Genomic DNA, 25,120 nt, shown 5'->3' on the forward strand with positions numbered 1-25,120 from the left:
TCAGCTTGGCAAACTTCTTACAAAGTCTGTCATTTGTAGAACCAAAAATGATATCATCAACATATATTTGCACCAAAAGTAAGTCCTTTCCATGGTTGAGGTAGAACAGTGTTTTGTCAATAGTCCCTCTGTTAAATGCACTTTCCAGAAGAAACTGAGCTAAAGTCTCATACCATGCTCTTGGAGCTTGCTTAAGGCCATAAAGTGCTTTATCAAGCCTGTAGACATGATTGGGAAATTTGGGATCTACAAAGCCTGGAGGTTGTTCAACATATACTTCATCTTCCAATTCTCCATTAAGAAAAACACTTTTCACATCCATTTGAAAGACTTTAAACTTCTTGTGAGTAGCATAAGCCAAAAATATCCTTATGGCTTCCAATCTAGCAATAAGTGCAAATGTTTCATCATAATCAATTCCCTCTTGTTGAGAGTATCCTTTTGCAACCAGCCTTGCTTTGTTCCTTGTAATTATGCCATCACTGTCAGTTTTGTTTCTGAACACCCACTTTGTACCAACAACAAACCTGTTCTTTGGTCATGGCACTAGGGTACAGACTTTATTTCTTTCAAATTCATTTAACTCTTCTTGCATTGCTTGCACCCAATCAACATCTTGAAAAGCTTCTTCCACTTTCTTTGGTTCAGTCTGAGAAAGAAAAGAATGATAGAGACATTCATTTGATGTAGCTGTTTAGTTCTGACACCTGCATCTGAATTTCCAATAATTAAGTCAGGTGTATGTGCTTTAGTCCACTTCCTTGCAGATGGAAGGTTATCTCTAGAACTGGATTCTCCCCCATGATCCATACTGTCTCCATCAACATTTTCTGATGCTCCCCCTGAAATTATGCTCTCTGAGTTGGATCCTTCAGAATTTGAGTTTCCAGAAATATCAGAACATGAGTTTCCAAAATTATCAGAACTTGGCCCATGTTCTGATGAACTATTATCAGAACTTGGCCCATGTTCAGAACTTGACGAATCAGAACTTGAAGAGCCTGTTGTAGATTCTGATGCTTCCTGAGATGTGGTTGGATCTTCAGTATTCTCCCCCTACACAGGTGCATCTTCCTTAGGCATAGTCACCACAGTTTCAATGACATCAGAGTTTAATGTGGCGCCCTCCAAATCCGGGTCAGAAGTTTGGGGTCCACACACACACACCTTATTTATAACCTGCTTATAACAATAATAAAGATAATAATATATGCAGTGACCCTACTTACCAACCACTACGGACCGCAACAGGTTAAAGTATGCACACAAGCCAAACACACTAATATATTACAAACCGTTCAAATCCCAACTATTTCAAACTCAAACTGAGTATTAAACATTATTACAAACTTTTACAAACTTAATTTATCCCAAAAGAAGCCTACTAGCTCAGCTTTCTCAACCTGAACCCCTAGCTCTCGCGCTGGACTGGGGATCGTTGCTACCAACTGGTTCCTTTTTAACTGGATAGAATATAAACAACATCGCACAAATGAGCTAACTAGCTCAGCAAGTCACAATGACAAAACTTAGAATAATGATCATCAGGTGAATATGATTATGATATCAAGTGAACAATGGATTATGATTTAGAATTGGATATTATACTTTTAATTTAAAAATCAAGGTTAGGCTGCTGATCAGTCACGCACTAACCCCGAGTAAGGCACACATCATTGCTCTAACTACTGGATCCAAGGCACACATTGGCCTAACTTGACCATTATATGGTCTGACCACGAATCTGGTCCACAATTTTATAAAAACAATCCAATTCTAACATAATAACAGAATATGCAATAATAAACAATAACCGAAATCATTAACAACAGTAAATGTTTAACAATGAAAGGGTTTCAATCCTTGTAAGGATCAATAAGGCAATTTAAAAGTTTGGATGCTGGGTAATGAAAGAATTGGATAACAAAGGAATCAACATTTCAGGGTTTCAAAGATTTGGGCTTTTAAAGCATAGGATACAATGATTGAATGTACAAGTAATTTAGTTCAGTGTTTGGGATTTTGTTTGCATATATTTGTGGAGTAATATCGTATACTTGAGACTTGTGTTTAGGTATACAACAATCAATGGTCTAGAAAGAATAAGGTTTATGGCTCAAGAACAATAACTGGAATCAGAGTTTAGGTTTCAGTGCTTCAAAGCACTTACAATATCAATCTGACTATCAAATACTACAATATCTCAAGGAAGTTCAGAACACTTGCCTGATATTAGCTTACTACACTGCACTCGTTTCCAATCACAAGCGTCTTACTCTTCAACTATCTGTTTCCCTTTCCTACGTCTTGCCTCTTCTGCTCACATATCATAAGCATCTATCAATAATTTACTCATGGAATTCTATTCAACACATACTTCTATCTACCCTTCATTTTACCCAAATCCGATTAACGGATTGAAAGTTATGCAATAATCAAGTAAACACCGAATATATACACCGATAATCAATTAACAAGTCACATATAGTACATAATACATCACGTAATCAATGATATATTATTTTTAAAGAAGTCTCGGGTCATAAATAGGCTTTCTGGTATTTAAAATGACTTTTAAAACATTTTTCGGAATTAAAACGGGTCGTTGGATCAATTTCGGGTTAATAAACAGGGTTCGGTTGGCCAATTCTGGCTTCGAAATAATTTTAGAATAATTATCGAGCCTTGAAAATAATTTAGAATAATATTTCAAAGTTGGAAACTATTTTTCAGAATTTTTAAATCATTTTTAAATATTTAAATCTAATTGAATAATTAATTAAAATCAATTAATAATTAATTAAATCAATTAATCAATTAATTTTCGAAATAATTGACCAATTAATCAATTATAAATTAACTGAAATTAATTAACTAACTAATTTAGATTTATTTGTGAGTTAAAAATAATTTTCAGAATTAAAATAATAATTTTTAGAATTTTCAGAAATTAAAAATGAATTTTTATAATAAAAATAAATAGGAAATATGATTTTTAAACATTTTATAAACAGGAATCCTAAATTTGCAAAGTCTGGAAACTTCAGGGACCTAACTGTATCGTCCCCAAAAGTCCAGGGACCAAACTGCAATTTTTACACCCCGTCGCTGGAAAACACAGAGGTGGCCGGAGAACACGTTCCCGGCGTCCTCACCCCACCAACACCTCCAGATCACATCTACACAACACTAGGAATACAACCATGCAATCAATTCATCCTAACAATCCCTGAGTTGGCCGAAATTTGGCCGTGAAGTTTTCCAGTTTCCGGCGAACATCGGAAAACTTCAAAACACAACTCCCTTCTCTACAGACCTCGTTGATTCATGAAACTTATACGACTGGATTGCAAATTTCATAAGGAACACAACCCACTATAACACAACATCAATCTATCACAGAATAAGAAATCCCCAAATTTCAATTAAGAACATTCATACGGGTTATAAACCCTAATTTTGAAATTCGAAAATTAAACCCACTTTTGAGCATGTTATTGAACTCCAAATCAGACGTATGACATATGAAAATCATCAGGAAAACAAGCTCTACAACATGCAATCATCAAATCATACAAACAATCATCTGAACAAAAATTCATATTTTTAATAAAATAAATTCGAAAATAAATAAATGTTTAGAAAAATAACCTTGATTTCTGCAGTAAAACAAAGCTCAGAATCTGATAGAACACTTCAAATCCTTCGTTTTGGTTACTCAAGCTTTGAAAACAGAGATCGGTAACGCCTTCGTTTTGCTGTTTGATTATTAGAACAGTTTATGTAATTAGGGTTTTTCTCTGAAAATTATATAATTATCTGTCTGTAAATGATTTTGATACGAAATAAAATACGGTAAAAGGCTATTTATAATTACGGAAAATTAGTATCCCGTTGGATCATTCCGGATATAAATCGGTACGTTTATTTGTAAAAACTGATCCAAACAGTATCAGTTTTTGGGATAATGATCCAAATCAGTACAATTTGTACTGCGGTCTTGGTCTCAGCGCCTGGTTACACGTATTACGAAGTGATAATTGTGATAGTTTAATAAAAAGCTCCCGTTTATCGAAAATACGGGTTTTATTGATTTACCGAAACGAATATTGTATCGAAAATGTTGCGCCGGGACCCGCGCAGGACAAATCGTACACCGGATCGAAAAAGTCGAAACATGGAATATGCTCGGAATATTACAATTAGGTTAGGAAGGAGTTCTCGAAAGAGTTTCGGGTTCCAAAAACGTAACAACGGTTGACGTCGGTTGGTTCCCGTTTTTATAAAATAGATTTTAATTACCCGGAAAAAGATTTTAGAAATTTCATATGATTCTTATAAATCCATAAACCAACATAAAAATAATTAGGAAGATATGACAATTATCTATATTTTATTTTGGGCATATAAAAATTAAAATACTCAATTAACATTATTTTTGAATATTCAAGTACATATAACACTTAACAATTAGCTCACAGAATAGATATTGAACACACATAATAATTATATAATAGCAAAAATAATTACACGATATATCCCGGATATTACATCCTTCCCCCCTTAAAAGGATTCTGTCCTCAGAATCTCTAAGAAAACAAATGAGGGTACTTTTCTCTCATATCACTTTCTAACTCCCAGGTTGACTCTTCAACCTTTGGGTTTTTCCATAATACTCTTACTAACTTTACCACTTTATTTCTCAATACTTTCTCTCTTTCCTCTAGAACTTCTATCGGACTCTCTACATATGACAAATCTGCTTGAAGCTCTATTGGCTCATATTCTATTACATGCCTGGAGTCTGGATTATATTTCTTAAGCATTGATATGTGAAAAACATTGTGAATGTGCTCCATGTGCGGAGGTAACGCCAACTCGTAAGCTACTTTGCCAATACGCTTTAGGATTTTAAAAGGTCCGACATATCTTGGGTTTAGCTTCCCTTTCTTCCCAAACCTTGTTAGTCCTTTCCACGGTGATACTTTCAATAATACCAAGCTTCCTTCTTCAAATTCCATGTCTTTTCTTGACTGGTCTGCATATTTCCTTTGACGATCTTGTGCGGCTATTAATCTTTTCTGGATAATTTCAACAACTTCCTTTGTCTGTTGCACCAATTCGGGTCCGAGTATTTTGCGTTCTCCTACTTCATCCCAATATACTGGAGATCTACATTTGTGTCCATAAAGGGCTTCATAAGGTGACATTCCAATGCTGGCGTGATAACTGTTGTTATAGGCAAACTCTACCAGGGGTAAATGCTCGTCCCAACTTCCTTTGAAATCAATAGCACAAACACGTAGCATGTCCTCGATTGTCTGAATCGTTCTTTCACTTTGGCCATCCATTTGGGGATGATAGGCCGTACTCATATTCAATCTTGTTCCCAAACATTCTTGAAAACTCTTCCAAAATCTTGAATTAAATCTTGGATCTCTATCAGATACGATAGACACTAGAACTCCATGACGAACTACGATCTCTTTCAAGTACATATGAACTAACTTGTCGAGCGAAAATCTTTCATTTATAGGCAGAAAATGAGCTGACTTGGTAAGTCTATCTACTATAACCCAAATGGCATCATGATTAGCCCTTGTCCTTGGTAATCCAACTATGAAATCCATGGTAATATGTTCCCACTTCCATTCTGGAATCTCCAATGGCTGTAGCAATCCGCTTGGTCTCTGATGCTCTGCTTTAACTCTCTGACAGGTATAGCATTTGCTAACCCATTCTGCAATTTCCCTCTTCATATCTGCCCACCAATAATTCTTCTTTAAATCTCTGTACATTTTGGTACTCCCTGGATGGATGGAATATCTTGAACTATGTGCCTCTTGTAAAATTTCATTTTTCAGCTCCGTTACTGGTGGAATCCAAATTCGTGAAGAAAACCTAAGAATACCTTGATCATCTTGTTGCGTGCATAATTCCTCACCTACCAAACTATTCATATCTTGATCCATTACCTCTTTCTGGCATTTCTTTATTTTCTCCAATAACTCCGGTTGGAAAATCATACCGTACACTTTTGCTTCCTCAGGCTTGCAAATTCTAATCTCCAATTCCAATTTTTGAAATTCTTTATATATTTTTTCAGGTATGGATAACACATTTAACCTTTCCTTCCGACTTAACGCATCTGCTACAACGTTCGCCTTACCGGGATGATAATTAATCGAGCAATCATAATTCTTGATCAATTCTAACCATCTCCTTTGTCTCATATTAAGTTCCTTCCGGGTAAATATATATTTCAAACTTTTGTGATCCGTGAAAATCTCACACTTTTCTCCATACAAATAATGTCTCCAAATCTTCAAAGCAAAAACTATAGCTGCTAACTCCAAATCATGAGTAGGGTACTTCTGTTCGTGTGGTTTCAATTGCCTTGACGCATACGCAATCACCTTGTCGTGCTGCATAAGAACACATCCTAATCCTTTGTAAGAAGCATCGCTATAAATTACAAAATTCCCTTGATCGTCTGGAAGTGACAAAACGGGTGCTGTGATTAATCTCCGCTTCAACTCCTGAAAACTTTCTTCGCACTTGTCATTCCATATAAACTTTTCATTCTTTCGTGTAAGCTTTGTCAATGGTGTTGCAATTCTTGAGAAATGCTGAACGAATCGTTGATAATATCCTTCCAATCCCAAGAAACTTCTTACCTCAGTGGGTGTTCTCGGTCTTTCCCAATTCGTAATTGCCTCGATCTTTGCCGGGTCCACTTTGATCCCTTCATTACTGACTATGTGTCCTAAGAACTGAACTTCCTGTAGCCAAAACTCACACTTCGACAATTTAGCATATAACTTCTTTTTCCTTAAAATCTCCAAAGCTGTCCTTAAATGTTCCGCATGATCCTCCTCCGTCTTTGAATAGATCAAAATATCGTCTATAAATACTATAACGAACTTGTCCAAATATTCCTTGAAAATTCTGTTCATCAGGTCCATAAACGCTGCTGGGGCATTGGTCAATCCAAAAGACATTACTAGAAATTCATAATGCCCATACCTTGTTCTGAAAGCTGTCTTTGGTATATCTTCTGGTTTGATCTTCAATTAATGATATCCCGATCTTAAATCGATTTTGGAGAAATACTTGGCTCCCTTTAATTGGTCAAACAAATCATCAATTCTGGGTAACAAATACTTATTCTTGATTGTCAACTTGTTGAGCTCCCTATAGTCGATGCACAGTCTCATGCTTCCATCCTTCTTCTTGACAAATAATACCGGTGCACCCCACGGGGATATGCTGGGTCTGATTACTCCTTTCTCTAACAACTCTTGTAATTGCTTTGCTAACTCTTTCATCTCAACGGGCGCCATTCTATATGGGGCCTTGGATACTGGTTCGGTTCCAGGTGCTAAGTCGATTGCAAATTCAACTTCTCTATCTGGAGGAAGTCCTGGTAACTCGTCGGGAAATACGTTTGGGAATTCCTTCACAACTGGAATATCTTCAAGTTTTGCTGGCTCCTGACTTCTGTCAATCACGTATGCTACGAAATGCTCACATCCTTGCCATAGTAACTTCTTGGCTTGAATCATCGTTAAGAACTTCTTTACTTATTTTTGTCCCTTGAACGTTACTATCCTTTCGTCTGGCGTTTTTACCATTACTTTCTTATTTCGACAATCTATCTGAGCATCATGCTTAGATAACCAATCCATCCCTAATATAACGTCAAATTCTCCTAACTTAAACGGTATCAAATCTACACAAAACTTACTACCAGAAATCTCAATCTCACAATTTCCACAAACTTGATTCACAGTTACACGTTCTTGATTTGCTAACTCCACAGTCATTATTTCATTTAAATACCCAACTGGACAATTTAACTTACTAATAAAATCTCGTGAAACAAACGATCGAGTTGCTCCCGAATCTATTAACACTTTGGCACATAAAGAATTTACATTAAGCGTACCTGCCACGACATCCGCATCCTGGATCGCATCCTTCACCGACATGTCAAAAACTCTAGCCCTCGGAGTCTCATTCACTGTTGGGGTAGATCCTATAATCCTTAATGCATTACTGACTGGGGCTGGTGTCTTGCAATCCCTGGCTATATGTCCTGGCTTCCCATATTTAAAGCATGTAAATCCAATGGATGGAACCTTCACTGCTGGATTCCGGATAGGCTGATCCTTATTTGCTGGCTCTCTTGCTGGCTGATTTTGGCACTCCCTCGAGTAGTGCCCTTTCTGGTTGCATTTAAAACATACCACATTCAACTTGTTACAAACTCCTCCATGCTTCTTTCCACATACTTGACAATCTGGAAAAGTTAATCTTAATTGATGCGGCTGATTCACATTAGCTGGACGATTGCCCTGGCCTCCGTCTCCTGCATTTTGTCTCCTGAAATTAAAATTTCTCCCTAGCTGAAACTTGCCCTTCTTAAAATTTGGAAACTTCCCTGTTTGTGACTGATCCTCACTTCCCTCAATTTTCCTTTTCTTGCTTTCCTTTTCTTTCTGGAATATCTCACTCCCTGTCTCTGCGATCATAGCTTTCTGTACAACTCCGACATAGGTATCCAATTCAAAAATAGCTACCTTCCCTCTGATCCATGGCTTCAAGCCTTGCTGGAATCTCTTAGCTTTCTTTCTATCAGTATCAACATACGACGGCACATACCTTGACAATTCCTCAAACTTCTCCTCATAATCTGTTACCAACATGTTCCCTTGCTTTAATTCTAAAAACTTCAGCTCCATTTGATCCTGAACAAACTGAGGAAAATACTTTTCTAAAAACAATTCCCTAAACCTTTCCCAAGTAATAACATCTGTGCTTTCCAATGTCTTCACCATTTCCCACCAATAGGTGGCCTCATTCTTCAGATAGTAACTTGCAAATTCAACCTTCTGCTCCTCTTTCACTTTTACCAAGGCAAATGCCTTCTCTATTTCCTTTAACCACACATTTGCTTCAATTGGTTCTAAGGAACCCTTGAATTCTTGTGGGTTTACTGCCTGAAAAGTTTTGAAAGTTACCTGGGGATTGGTCTGTCTCTGCTGTTGTTGTGCCAGGTGAACTGTTTGTTGGGCCAAGATTTGAAGAATCTGGGCTATTGCTGGGTCCATGGGTCCTGGGTTTACATTCTGGTTTGTATCATCTTGGTTGTTATTGTTGTTGGTTTCTTCATTCTAGGTGTTGGTGCGGGTATTTCTTCTGGGAGGCATTTTCTGTAAAGAATCAATCAATTTATTTAGCTTTTGAATCAAATCTTTGTATAAAAGAATTTTTTTGTAAAATAGGAATATTTCTTTTTGAAAACAGTTGTAACTAAGTAAATTGCATGCTTCTTTACAGAATATAAACAGTTATGGAAAACAGGGTACATGGTATCACAGGGTATACTGGTGCAATAAATAAGGTGAAGTAAAACATGTGCGATAAAGTAAATGACAGTGTTGGAAAGAAAAGGTACTGATATATAGATCAAAAGTTTTAGATAGTACAAGCGTAAAGACGCTTTGAAAGTAAAAGCAAAAAGGGTACAACAACCTACTCACTAGTCAGCATCGCTAGTCTATAAATATAACTCAAGAGTCTACTGATACACACTACATACTACTGTACATACTACATAATCATAACAACACTGCTCAGCATTTCCATATCTGAATTTCTGGCTCATGGAAAATCTGGACCTCCTATCTCCTCAAGCTCCTCTAGAACCCACTTAGCCCACTCCACTAGGAAATCAGGGGTGATGTCCTCATGTGTAGCCTCAGCAATCCTCACAGCAGCTGTTCTGCGAAATGCCTGGAGCCTCTCCCTAAGTCGCCTCTCACCACTCCCCATCTCTCTGGTACGCATGATATGCAATAACTCCTGGATCTGACCCTGTAGGAATCGCTGCTCCATAAGGCAAGCCTCAAACTGATAATATGGGACAGGATAGGAAGAGAACTGGAAAGGTACTCCTGTGACTGAATGACTAGTAAAGCCTGAATCAGCAGGTGGGGGTCCTCTAACAGGTGGCCTCATGCCTGGAGGTGGAATAGCCTGCAATGGTACGGGCTGCAACACCGGTGGAGGTAGAATAGCCAATGCTGGTGGAATAACAGGATGTGGATCCGATGCTGGTGCTCCAACTGAAGACTCTGAGTGATCAGCTGATACGGAAATAAAAGAGTCGGCCATCTCTGCTATCTGAAATCATATCGTAATATAAGAATCTCGTACCACGATGCAAACTATACTAATACCGGTTATACCATAACACTCAACCTCTCAACGTTCTATCATCCTATACCTTACTTCTAATCCTATCCCTCTACCCATTCCCGTCAACCTAGGCTTGTGTCAGTGACTTATAACCTGTAGCTCTGATACCAAACCTGTGGCGCCCTTCAAACCCGGGTCAGAAGTTTGGGGTCCACACACACACACCTTATTTATAACCTGCTTATAACAATAATAAAGATAATAATATATGCAGTGACCCTACTTACCAACCACCACGGACCGCAACAGGTTAAAGTATGCACACAAGCCAAACACACTAATATATTACAAACCGTTCAAATCTCAACTATTTCAAACTCAAACTGAGTATTAAACATTATTACAAACTTTTACAAACTTAATTTATCCCAAAAGAAGCCTACTAGCTCAGCTTTCTCAACCTGAACCCCTAGCTCTCGCGCTGGATTGGGAATCGTTGCTACCAACTGGTTCCTTTTTAACTGGAAAGAATATAAACAACATCGCACAAATGAGCTAACTAGCTCAGCAAGTCACAATGACAAAACTGAGAATAATGATCATCAGGTGAATATGATTATGATATCAAGTGAACAATGGATTATGATTTAGAATTGGATATTATACTTTTAATTTAAAAATCAAGGTTAGGCTGCTGATCAGTCACGCACTAACCCCGAGCAAGGCACACATCATTGCTCTAACTACTGGATCCAAGGCACACATTGGCCTAACTTGACCATTATATGGTCTGACCACGAATCTGGTCCACAATTTTATAAAAACAATCCAATTCTAACATAATAACAGAATATGCAATAATAAACAATAACCGAAATCATTAACAACAATAAATGTTTAACAATGAAAGGGTTTCAATCCTTGTAAGGATCAATAAGGCAATTTAAAAGTTTGGATGCTGGGTAACGAAAGAATTGGATAACAAAGGAAACAACATTTCAGGGTTTCAAAGATTTGGGCTTTCAAAGCATAGGATATAATGATTGAATGTACAAGTAATTCAGTTCAGTGTTTGGGATTTTGTTTGCATGTATTTGCGGAGTAATATCGTATACTTGAGACTTGTGTTTAGGTATACAACAATCAATGGTCTAGAAAGAATAAGGTTTATGGCTCAAGAACAATAACTGGAATCAGAGTTTAGGTTTCAGTGCTTCGAAGCACTTGCAATATCAATCTGACTATCAAATACTACAATATCTCGAGAAAGTTCAGAACACTTGCCTGATATTAGCTTACTACACTGCACTCGTTTCCAATCACAAGCGTCTTACTCTTCAACTATCTGTTTCCCTTTCCTACGTCTTGCCTCTTCTGCTCACATATCATAAGCATCTATCAATAATTTACTCATGGAATTCTATTCAACACATACTTCTATCTACCCTTCATTTTACCCAAATCCGATTAACGAATTGAAAGTTATGCAATAATCAAGTAAACACCGAATATATAGACCGATAGTCAATTAAAAAGTCACATATAACACATAATACATCACGTAATCAATGATATATTATTTATAAAGAAGTCTCGGGTCATAAATTTAAAATGATTTTTAAAACATTTTTCGGAATTAAAACGGGTCGTTGGATCAATTTCGGGTTAATAAACAGAGTTCGGTTGGCCAATTCTGGCTCCGAAATAATTTTAGAATAATTATCGAGCCTTGAAAATAATTTAGAATAATATTTTAAAGCTCGAAACTATTTTTCAGAATTTTTAAATCATTTTTAAATAATTAAATCTAATTAAATAATTAATTAAAATTAATTAATAATTAATTAAATCAATTAATCAATTAATTTTCAAATTAATTGACCAATTAATCAATTATAAATTAACTGAAATTAATTAACTAACTAATTTAGATTTATTTGTGAGTTAAAAATAATTTTCAGAATTAAAATAATAATTTTTAGAATTTTCAGAAATTAAAAATGATTTTTTATAATAAAAATAAATAGGAAATATGATTTTTATACATTTTATAAACAGGAATCCTAAATTTGCAAAGTCTGGAAACTTCAGGGACCTAACTGTATCGTCCCCAAAAATCCAGGGACCAAACTGTAATTTTTACACCCCGTCGCCGGAAAACACAGAGGTGGCCGGAGAACACGTTCCCGGCGTCCTCACCCCACCAACACCTCCAGATCACATTTACACAACACCAGGAATACAACCATGCAATCAATTCATCCTAACAATCCCTGAGTTGGCCGGAATTTGGCCGTGAAGTTTTCCAGTTTCCGGCGAACATCGGAAAACTTCAAAACACAACTCCCTTCTCTACAGACCTCGTTGATTCATGAAACTTATACGACTGGATTGCAAATTTCATAAGGAACACAACCCACTATAACACAACATCAATCTATCACAGAATAAGAAACCCCCAAATTTCAATTAAGAACATTCATACTGGTTATAAACCCTAATTTTGAAATTCGAAAATTAAACCCACTTTTGAGCATGTTATTGAACTCCAAATCAGACGTATGACATATGAAAATCATCAGGAAAACAAGCTCTACAACATGCAATCATCAAATCATACAAACAATCATCCGAACAAAAATTCATATTTTAAATAAAATAAATACGAAAATAAATAAATTTTTAGAAAAATAACCTTGATTTCTGCAGTAAAACAAAGCTCAGAATCTGATAGAACACTTCAAATCCTTCGTTTTGGTTACTCAAGCTTTGAAAACAGAGATCGGTAACGCCTTCGTTTTGCTGTTTGATTATTAGAACAGTTTATGTAATTAGGGTTTTTCTCTGAAAATTATATAATTATCTGTCTGTAAATGATTTTGATACGAAATAAAATACGGTAAAAGGCTATTTCTAATTACGGAAAATTAGTATCCCGTTGGATCATTCCGGATATAAATCGGTACGTTTATTTGTAAAAACTGATCCAAACGGTATCGGTTTTCGGGATAATTATCCAAATCAGTACAATTTGTACTGCGGTCTTGGTCTCAGCACCCGGTTACACGTATTACGAAGTGATAACTATGATAGTTTAATAAAAAGCTCCCGTTTATCGAAAATACGGGTTTTATTGATTTACCGAAACGAATATTGTATCGAAAATGTTGCGCCGGGACCCGCGCAGGACAAACCGTACAGCGGATCGAAAAAGTCGAAACATGGAATATGCTCGGAATATTACAATTAGGTTAGGAAGGAGTTCTCGAAAGAGTTTCGGGTTCCAAAAACGTAACAACGGTTGACGTCGGTTGGTTCCCGTTTTTATAAAATAGATTTTAATTACCCGGAAAAAGATTTTAGAAATTTCATATGATTCTTATAAATCCATAAACCAACATAAAAATAATAAGGAAGATATGACAATTATCTATATTTTATTTTGGACATATAAAAATTAAAATACTCAATTAACATTATTTTTGAATATTCAAGTACAGATAACACTAAACAATTAGCTCACAGAATAGATACTGAACACACATAACAATTATATAATAGCAAAAATAATTACACGATATATCCTGGATATTACATTTAATCCATCAGAGTTTGCAGTATTAGGATTTAGACTGTCAGGTTTTACAGAATCAGAATTTAAAACTTAATTTTCGAATCTTAGCTGATCATGATCATTGAAATCTTCAAGTCCAGTAATCTTCTTATCATCAAAAGAGACATTGATAGATTTCATGACAACCCTTGTTCTTAAATTGTAGACTCTGAAAGCTTTTGTGGAAAGTGGATATCCAACAAAAATTCCTTCATCAGCTTTTAGATCAAATTTGGATAGCTGTTCAGGATGAGTCTTAAGAACAAAACACTTGCATCCAAATACATGAAAATACTTCAGATTTGGCTTCTTTTTCTTCACCATCTTATATGGTGTTTTTCCATGCTTGTTGATAAGTGTTGCATTCTGAGTAAAACAAGCAGTCTGCACAGCTTCAGCCCAAAAGTAGGTTGGCAACTTTGCTTCATCAAGCATAGTTCGTGCAGCTTCAATAAGAGTTCTATTCTTTCTTTCAACAACTCCATTATGCTGTGGAGTTCCAGGAGCAGAAAATTCCTGCTTTATTCCATGGTCTTTGCAGAACTCTTCCATGATCAAATTCTTGAACTCAGTGCCATTATCACTTCTTTTGATCTTCACTGAATTTTTGACCAATTTATCCAGTTGCTTGACATGATCAATCAAGATAGATGCAGTTTCACTTTTTGTGTGCAAGAAATACACCCATGTGTATTTGGTGAACTCATCCACTATGACCATAGCATATTTCTTCTTTGCAATAGACATGACATTAACTGGACCAAATAGATCAACATGTAGTAGGTGATAAGGCTCAAGAATTGATGATTCAGTCTTGCTCTTGAATGAAGATTTTCTTTGTTTTGCTTTCTGACATGAATCACAAAGGCCATCAGGAGCAAATACTGATTTTGGCAGTCCTCTCACAAGATCTTTTTCTGACTAGTTCATTTATATTGTTAAAATTTAAATGAGAGAGTTTCTTGTGCCAATCCCAGCTTTCTTTAATTGATGCTCTACTTAACAGACATATAGCAGAACCATTAGTACTTGTTGAAAGCTTGGCTTCATAAATGTTACCATGCCTGTATCCTTTCAGAACAACTTTGCCTGTAGATTTTCTTACAACTTCACAGTGCTCTTCAAAGAAATCCACATGATAACCTCTGTCACAGATTTGACTCACACACAGCAGATTGTGTTTAAGTCCTGAGACCAGAGCTACTTTTTCAATGATGACATTCCCAATATTGATGTTGCCATATCCCAGAGTTTTTCCAATGTTGCCTTCTCCATAAGAAACACCTGGGCCAGCTTTCTCCATAAAGTCTGATAGCAGGATTTATTTCCAGTCATATATCCTGAACATCCACTGTCCTAAACTAGGATATTATTCCTGTTGCCCTGCAATCACAAAGACCACTAATGATTAGTTTTAAGGACCCAGACTTGCTTGGATCCTTCGGCCTTATTAAGTTTGTTAACATTTGCAGCGGATTTAGCATCAGAGTTTTTGTTAATAGTTTTCTTATCAGAATTTGCAATATCAGACTTTGCATCAGAACTCACACTAGAAGGAATAATGCTAACTTTCTTTAAAGAAGGTTTTATTTGATAATAATCATAGTACAAACTATGATATTCCTTACAAGTATAAATGGAATTCCATAAACTACCACAATGAAAACAAGGATTTTGTGGCTTATATCTAACAGACTGACTCTTAACTCCTGATTTTGAAGGTAAAGAGTTTATATTCTTATTATTCCTGCAAAAAGAACCCAGATGGTTAGAATTTCTACAGTTCTGACATGTTTTTCTAGGAGCATTAGGAGCAGGCTTATAATTGTTACTTTTGTTCACACCTTCCTTTCCATTCCTATTTTTCCTAGGTGGCTTTACCTTGTTTATATTCTTAACATCTTTCAGTTTATGCTTAAGCTACTTCTTAGTCATTAAGCCTATGTTAACTTCAGTTGGCTTATCCTGTTTAGGTTTGTCAGAAGTTACTTTCTCCTTAACTTCTGATTTCTCAATATCAGTCTTTGCAGTTATAAACTTAATAGGATTTACCTTTGGTTTTTGTTTAACAACTATAGGCTCAATTTCTACAGTTCCCTTACTGTTCTTATCATCTCTATAACCTAAGCCCTCTTTACGGTTTCCACTACTAAGAATATCCTGAGTTGCTTTACCAGAGTTAGTCCAAGTCCTGATAATCTCTCTTTCCTTTTCTAACTCAGTTTTTAGAGATTCATTCATTTTTAGCACTTCATCCCTAACATAAAAGGCATCATCTCTATCTTTCTGAGTTTGATGTAACATGACTAACTCTTTTTCTAAATAATCATTCCTCTTTTTATAAGCAAGATTTTCAGAAGTTAATCTTTCACATGTTAAAGTTTGATCTTTATAACTAATGAACATGGTCTTAAGATATCTTCTCAACTCAGTAATATCATCAGTATGAAAGGCATAAGTAGTTTGAGGTCCCTTTAAGTCAGCAGTATCAGAACTGCTATCAGCAATTGCCATCAAGGCATAGTTTTCCTCATCCTCAGAATCTGAAGCATCTGACCAGCTTTTCTTCTTTGTGACAAGAGCCTTGCCTTTGTCACTTTTCCCTTTTCTGCAATCAGGAGATATGTGGCCTTTCTCACCATAGTTGTAGCATTTAAAATTCGAGTAATCTCCTCTGTCAGACTTTCCTCCTTTGCCTTCAGAATTTCTGAAACCTTTCTTATCAGAACTTGCACCTTTCCTGGAAAACTTCTTTGCTCTCCTGAATTTCCTGTATGCAATCTTTGTGATTCCTTTCACCATAAGAGCACACAGCTTCATCATCTCCTAATCAGGGTCCATCTCAGGTATACTTTCAGTTTCTGAGTCATCATCACTATCAGAACTTGATGACTCAGTATCAGACTTTGTGATGAGAGCCTTTTCCTTGCCTTTATTTGAGGCAGCGACTTTGGGACTTTCCTCCTCGGCCACAAAAGCAACTGTCCTTGACTTTCTTCCATTCCTCTTGCTTTTTTGTTCCATCTCAAGTTCATGAGTCTTGAGCATCGCATAAATTTCATCAAGAGTTGTTTCATCAAGATTATAGTTGTATCTTATTATTGTGGCCTTCAAATCCCATCTTTCAGGAAGAGCTAACAGGAATTTAAGATTTGAATCTTCAATATCATACTTTTTATCAACTAGTGACAAATCATTCAAGAGTTTGACAAATCTGTCATATAAATCAGTTAATGACTTAAGTCAAAGTGCTCATACTCTTGAGTGAGTATAGTCTTCCTGTTTTTCTTGATTGAATCAGTTCCCTGACACCTTGTTTCCAAAGCATCCCATATCTCTTTTGCAGTCTTGCATTGAATTATCCTATTTGACATGACATTATCAATGGCACTATGCAGCAAGTGTCTTACCTTTGCATCCTTCGCAATTGTTGAGATATCTTCAGCAGTGTAATCACTTTTCTCCTTTGGTACAGACTTTGCTGGCTACGTGCAACTTCTACAGAGAGTTTGGTTGGCATATGTGGTCCTTCATTAATCCTGTCGAGATATTCTAGATCTGTAGCTTCCAGAAACTTAGCCATCTTCACTTTCCATATGGAATACTCAGAAGGTTTCAACATGGGAACTCTTATAGTCTCATATCGACTATGGGTTATGGTTTTTGGAGGTTCTTCAGTTTTGGTGGGCTTGGTTGGAGTTTCTTTTTTAGACATGATTGTTTTTGGATCTTAAACTGTTTGTGTGTTAACAGATTGCTCTGATACCACTTGTTAGGTCACACACACTGTAGAAGGGGGTTGAATACAGTGTTTACTACAATCAAATTGAATATAAGAACTCAAGTAACAGAAAATAGATTTTATTCAACACAATAAACTCTGTTACAATATGGAACTGTCCTCTCTCAGTGATGAACAAATTATCACGAGAGCTGCTAGGGTTACAAAGAATAATAACTTCGATAATGATAACACTTATAGTGTAAACCCTATGCCTGTGTTTATATACTACACAGTTACAAGATAAATTTTAATTGATATGGAATATAATTCTGCTTCCTAAAATATATCAACTAGTTATATTTTCTTTCAAGTATTCTATTCTTCATAAAATTCTTTCTTCATGCATATTTCTTTCTGTCTTAGTCTCGATCTTCTTTCCTTTCAATCAGCCGCCTGCCTTATCTGAAAGTCATCTTAAGTCCTGATATTATCTCCTGATAAATATCTTCTGATAACTTTAGTTTTGATCACTTAAGTTCTGATATCTTAAGTTATGTCTTCAGTATAAGTGTTGATTTCCAGTTAAGTACTGATTTGTCCTGTTAGGTAAGATCTGAAAACTAAACACAAATCATATTACACATGACATTATCAAATATATCTAACAGTTTATTACACTAAATACAACACCGATGAGGACATACTAGAGGATAGACCTAACTGTTCCCGTTGGAGGATTTTAAAATGTTGTTGAAATACTGGGGGGATGAGGCGGTTCCAGTAGTAAATAGAAAAACGTTAATTAGTTAAATATTTGTTTAAAAGATACTGGCATAATCTATGTATTTGTTGTTATTTTACAGAAACTGCCCTTATCTGTGCATTTGTTGTAATTTTGCAGAAACTGGCTGCGAAAAATGCCGAACGTCGTAAGTCATAGGTCGAGATGCACACGTTTGGTCGTAAACCTATCGCCCTAGTTATTGAACAATTGGTAAATTTCTTTCATTCTACAACTTTATTTTTAAAACAATGATTTAAATTATGGTTGTTTGTTCGTAAGTAGGTTAATATATTTTATCATATCCAATTGATTTTTTAATTTTCTGCTATATATTATAATTTTAATTCTGCAAACATCTCAAGGGAAATAATATTATCTGCTAACTTTCTATGTAAGTGATGAGATGCCATAAATCATATAAAACTTTCTATACAAATACCAATTTTCAATAAAATAATTTTCTATAGAATTTATTTGATAAGGCTGCATTTGATTGGTAGTTTTGGATTATTTTCTATTTTTTGCTGGTAACTTGTGATTAATAATTTTTTATGCTGATCTGGTTCGGCATAATCAATGTTGTCAAATGCGTAAAATGAAAAAAAAAGTCTAAGTTCCACTTTTATAATAAACATAATAAAAATTCTTCATTTTGGTTGAACTATAAGATCAGACTTTGAAATTGTGCAATTGATCGAGATTGATCAGGCTTTAAAAATCACGATTTTGCGCAGATCATCTTAGTATATGTATATATTTAAATAATTGGATTTTTCAGGCATTTAGAGGACTAATTATTGTACATTTTTTTACAGAAAAAGGTTGATCTGAATCTTGAGCATCCAACCGATGCTCAAATATATTCAATCACTCGTAAGCGAGAAGAAGGGCAGGAGTATAAGTCAAACACTGAACAAATGAAGGAGAAACTTGTAAGTATATTTTATTGTATAGAGGCAGTCTATATTAATGGCATCTTTAGATATTTAACTAACCATTTTTTGCAGGCAAAAATTTAGAAGTTGATGGAAGAGGGAAAGGAGGCTGAAGCAAATGTAGTTGCTTCTGATGGAAAGGCCCATGTACTAAACTGGCTAGTTGGAAGGACTGGTACTAAGTCTGTCTCGACGTCAACTAAGGCATCAACTGAACAACAAGTGCAAGAGTAAACTGAAAAGGTAAGGAACCTTGAGAGTGAATTGGAGGCCAAGTTCAACTGGAAATTGCAGGAGAACATGGATTGGTGAAAAAATTGAGAGAAGCAAATCCTGGTATGATATTCAATCTCAAAGACGTATGTGCCACGATTTCCAATGATCAAGAGGAAAATGGCACTCCACTCACTCAAGGCACTCAATGCACAACTTCTTAGTGACTTTGTTGTGCATCTTACGACACACTAATTTGCTATTTTTATTCTTTTGAAGAAAGATTTGATGTACTTTTTGTGTTTCTAAGTTAGAATTGGGTGTATGTGCCCGGTATAAACTAGTTTGGTATGTTTAGAACTTGTTGGATGCCTGATAGGGCTGTTTTTGTTGGATGCCTGATAAGACTGTTATTGTTGGATGCCACTTATGGAAGATATCATGTGAAAACAGATCAGTTATGCCCACAATTTTATGTTTGTAACTGTTACATTTTCCAGAATATGATGTTGCAGATTGCATTAAATTGTGTTGCACATGATTATAATATTGTTACAATTTTAAAAATGGTGTTTCACAATATTATATATAGCGTTATAATTGAATAAAATTGGTGTTGCACTTGAATAAAATTAATGTTGTAATTGAATAAAATTGATTTTGCATATGCACTAAAATGGTGTTGCATAATCATAGTGGGCCCCACAGATGACGTGGTGATATGGGTCCCATCGCTGACGTGGAAAAGTGGGGCCCGCAGCTGGCATGGCAAGTTGGGACGAATGCTGACATGTCTTGCAAACGTGGCATGCTGACGTGGTTATCTAGACCCCGGCTACTGACTTGGAAACTGACGTGTCACTTGTTAGTGTTTGTGCCCTAGAGACAACACTGTGGTGTTTTAGTTTAAGATATTTGGATTATTAATATTTATGTTCTATCGATTATTTCCTTTTTTAATTTATTAAATATTAATTTACTGCGATATAAATGTTAGATTAATAAATGTCCTTGGAATATAATATGCAATTCTATATCTCTAAGTACGTGACTTAGAAATGAGATTATGAGAATAGTATCAATATTCCTAAAGGTCCCTAGTCAAGTATTATTATAGGGGACAATAATAATGCATTAAGACTAGTATGTTTTTTGATTGACGATCACATCTCATTGATCATAGGTATGGTGATATTAAAGTCAAAACACAGGTACATATATTAGATACATGGTGTTGGATTGACCCGTTGTGAGATACTACATCTTTATAGTGTCATAAGTTATTCTTATAGTGATAATGATGTAATGGTCCTTAGACCTGAAGTCATTATAATTCTATACGAGAATTAATATACTTTGAATCCATTAAAAGTTATCCTTGACCGGGTAATGAAAAATGTAAACATTGGGTATATCATGAATCGTATGAGAAATATTAATGATCTAGATGGAATTTAACCCTCCTATTTTAGCAGTAATATTATTGGCCTCTTGTGTGAGCTAGACTATGAAATGTGTGGTCACGCTCAAATATTAATTTTATATGATAGTCTACTCATTGATCAAGGAAACTTGGATTAAAATATGATGAGGATGATACATAACATGCCTCTAGTTTAATCTATAATATTTGGTTAAAGAGATTATATTACATTGTACATTATTATAAAAGGTTTAATCGAATCACCGATTTAATTATTATTACTTGGGTAGCAGTGATGTCTTACTAGATGCCGCTCATTGTTTATAATTTTAATATGAGATATTAAAATTATTGTCAATGTAATAATAACCTACAGGGTTACACACAAAGAACTCTTGAAAGAGAAATAATTTAAATTATGAATTTAAATTAAACAAGTAATTTGTTTTGTTTATGATATTAATTATGTATGGCTGAATTAATTAAATAAATAAAATAGAAAAATTACTTAAACTAATTCTGAAATAAGTTATTAATTAAGTTAGTGTGACTTAATTAATAATAAATTGGGATTTCATATTAGTATTAATTATAATTAGATTATAATTAGAAAACTCATTGTTCTCTCTATATAAACTCTTTGAGGGCTGATTCATATAAGAGAAATACATGGTTTTACAAAACCCTAGCCTTTCAAGGAGAAAGAGGAAGAGAGGTAGAGATGGAGTTTTCGGTTACTGGTACACATCAATCCTTCAAGAAACACATTCGTGTGGATACCGTAGAGCGTAGATAGCGAGAGCGGGATACATGGTGATTCAACAAGGTTTGGAACTCCATTAGTCCTCCATTAATGAACTCCTAAAGCTTCTTCAAGGTAAAAATTCTTACTACAAATTAAATATCTATTTTCACATGGATCTTGCGTAGGGTTTCGATTTTATTCTAGTTTTAATTTAATTCACATCGTTTTTGTTGCGTTTATGTGCTCGAAACCCTTCAATGGCATCAGATCCACTTGCGAAAGTGTTTAATCCATTTATGTGTTTAACCGTTTTTGATATACAAACATGTGCGTGATTTGCCATGTTTTGATATTGATACAATATGTTTGTATATGTATGGTTTGAATATACGATATTCATGAGAGTTGTATAATCATAAATGATTATATAATCTGTATGTATATTGATATATACATGATTTATGTTTGTTCTTATTATGAGAATCATATAAGATATGGATTCTGAATCAGATGTTACAGATTATCTGAAATCTGGGTCTGATGTCCGATTTTCGTGAATCGAGTGTCATAACAAAACTGATAGCTAAAGCTATAATCGACTCGTCTTTAAGACGTTCGACGTCGTTTACTGCCTGTAAATAGCGATTTAATGATTTCAGAATTTGATTCTGGATTTTCTGATTTTTTCCATATTTTTTTTATGATTAGATCATGATGGGTATGATATGTTAAGATCAGATTATGTGTTCTAACATGTTCTTATGTGTTAATTGATCATGGTGGATGGTTATGGCTTATGACCTTAGGTGAATGGTTTTGATTTGTTAAATATGGCTTGCATGTCGTTTAATCTTGTATTTATAAATCTCGAATGTAACTCGAGTTCTTCTTGTAAGTTCATTAGAATAGTTTTTATATTTCATTCTTGTAATGTACATGAAGACATGAAGATTTAATATCAAGGAAGGGTAATCTCACATGGAGGCCATCTAAGGAAGCAATACAAGGAAGAGATAACTCATGAAAGAAGACATGTAATAGTTAGCTTGTATTTATTTTTCACCTTAGATTGACCTAAATCTTTATCATTATCTTGACGAAGATCACATAGGATAAAGCTATAACCAACCATGTTTACTTTATCGCACTTTACATATATATGCTTATATGATGAATGTTGTTAGATATATTTGATAATGTCATGACTAATATGATTTATGTTTAGTTTTCAGATCTTACTTAAACAGGAGAAATCAGTACTTAACTGGAATCAGCACTTATACTGAAGTCAGAACTTAAGTCATCAGTACTTAAGGTTCAGGAGATATTTATCAGAAGATAATATCAGGACTTAAAGGAAACGTTCAGATAAGGAAGGCGGCTGATTAAAGGAAGAGAAGATCGAGACAAACGTAAGAAGAGATATGCATGAAGAAGGAATTCTATGAATAATAGAATACTTGGAAGAAAAGATATCTGATTGATATATTTTAGGAAGCAGAATTATATTCCATATCAATTAGCGATTATCTTGTAACTGTGTAGTATATAAACACAGACATAGGGTTTATACTATAAGTGTTATCATTATCGAGAATATTATTCATTGTAACCCTAGCAGCTCTCGTGATATTTATTCGTCACTGAGAGAGGACAGTTCTGCATTGTAACAGAGTTTATTGCTTTGAATAAAGTCTGTTTTTCTGTTACTTGTGTTATTAGAATTCGATTTAATTGTGCTATACACTGTATTCAACCCCCTTCTACAGTGTGTGTGACCTAACAAGTGCTATCAGGGCCTATCTGTTAACACACAAACAGTTTAAGATCCAAAAACAATCATGTCTGAAGTAGAAACTCCAACTAAGCCCACCAAAACTGAAGAACCTCCAAAGACACAAATCCATAGTCGATATGAGACTATTAGAGTTCCCATTCTGAAGCCATCTGAATATCCCGTATGGAAGGTGAGGATGACCATGTTTCTGGAAGCAACTGATCCAGAATATCTTGACAGAATCAATGAAGGACCTCACAAACCAACCAAGCTCGCTGTTGCAGTTGCAGGTGAAGCAACAAAGTCAGTACCAAAGGAGAAGAGTGACTACACTACCGAAGATATCGCTTCTGTTACGACCGGAATTTTATGTAATATTATTTGTTGATTGGGTATAATATTAAAGTCAAATGAAAATATATTCAATGATTGTACGCTAGTGTGAGTGAAAGTTTCTGCATTATAAATTTGCTTTGTGTAGTATATGATTTTTCAAAGCAAGAGTTTATTTAATTTCTTTATTTTTGATTTATAAGGAATATTCTAAGCTTTGGAAAAATTTTCTTTTAAAAGGTATTTTGTTCACAAATTTTGAAAATGATTTTATAAATTCTCTAAAAATCCAAGTTATTTTATGGTATAAATTTTATAATTTTTGAACTTGTATTTTATTTTATAAAAATAAATCATTATAAATTTTAGTTGTCATATTTATCAAATTACATAAGAGACCATGCATGCAAATCACCCTTCTATTCTCTCAAAGGGCAAACAAGACTTTTCCAACCCCACTAACTCATTTGATTATTACCAAATTACTACCTTAGCCTTGCATGCAAAATGGCCTAACTTTAACCAAGGGACATTTTTGTAAGTTCTCACTTCCACTCATCATTTGTAAACCAAATAGCATAAAATAAAGAAATCAAAGTGGGAGAGGTCATTCTCATTCCACACTCCAACACCCCACAAATTTTCTCTCCTCCCCCTCCCACATTGCTCTCGGCCGAAGGCCAATTCCCCACCCCCCTTTCATTTTTTCTTCATCTTCTCAAGTGTAAATCTTTTACCTACATTCATCTTATATACTTTCCAAGTGTTTTGTGACTTGGAAGTTGAAGTTCCATGGATGCATGTATAGTTCTTATGTGATCTCCAAAGAGAAACTCTTGATTCTTGTGAATTCAAGAGCTCTCTATGAGATATATTATGTATATGTGCTAACTACGTGTTTTATGGAGATATCATGCTTTAAAATCCTTTACATGCTACTGAAATTTTATTATATATTTATGTTTAGCCATGCATGTTAGTTTTAAGACATTAAAATGATGATCAACCATGAGTTGCATGCTACTTTTTTTCGAAATCATGTAGTTATGTTTAAAAATCTATAAATTCGAAATATGTGTGCTTAAAATAGATTGTTTTCATGATAAATTTCTTATTAATACTTAAAAGAAGTTATATTTCATGATTATTAAGGATGAGTATTAGGTGCAAGTCGATTTTGCAAGCATTTAAAACTTTATGCCTAGCCGAAATCTTGTTATGTGCTTTCCATGAGTTGCATGTTATATATTTGGTTGCATGTTGTTGTTTTTGGGCATGGATGATCTCACCCAAGTTTATTTTGACAATAAGGGAGTTATTTCAGTAGATCACCATGTATAAGTCTTGGTTTAAGTATTGAGTTGTTGTTA

The sequence above is a fragment of the Apium graveolens genome, chromosome 9 (genome assembly GCF_009905375.1).
Source record: "Apium graveolens cultivar Ventura chromosome 9, ASM990537v1, whole genome shotgun sequence".
Taxonomy (NCBI): domain Eukaryota; kingdom Viridiplantae; phylum Streptophyta; class Magnoliopsida; order Apiales; family Apiaceae; genus Apium; species Apium graveolens.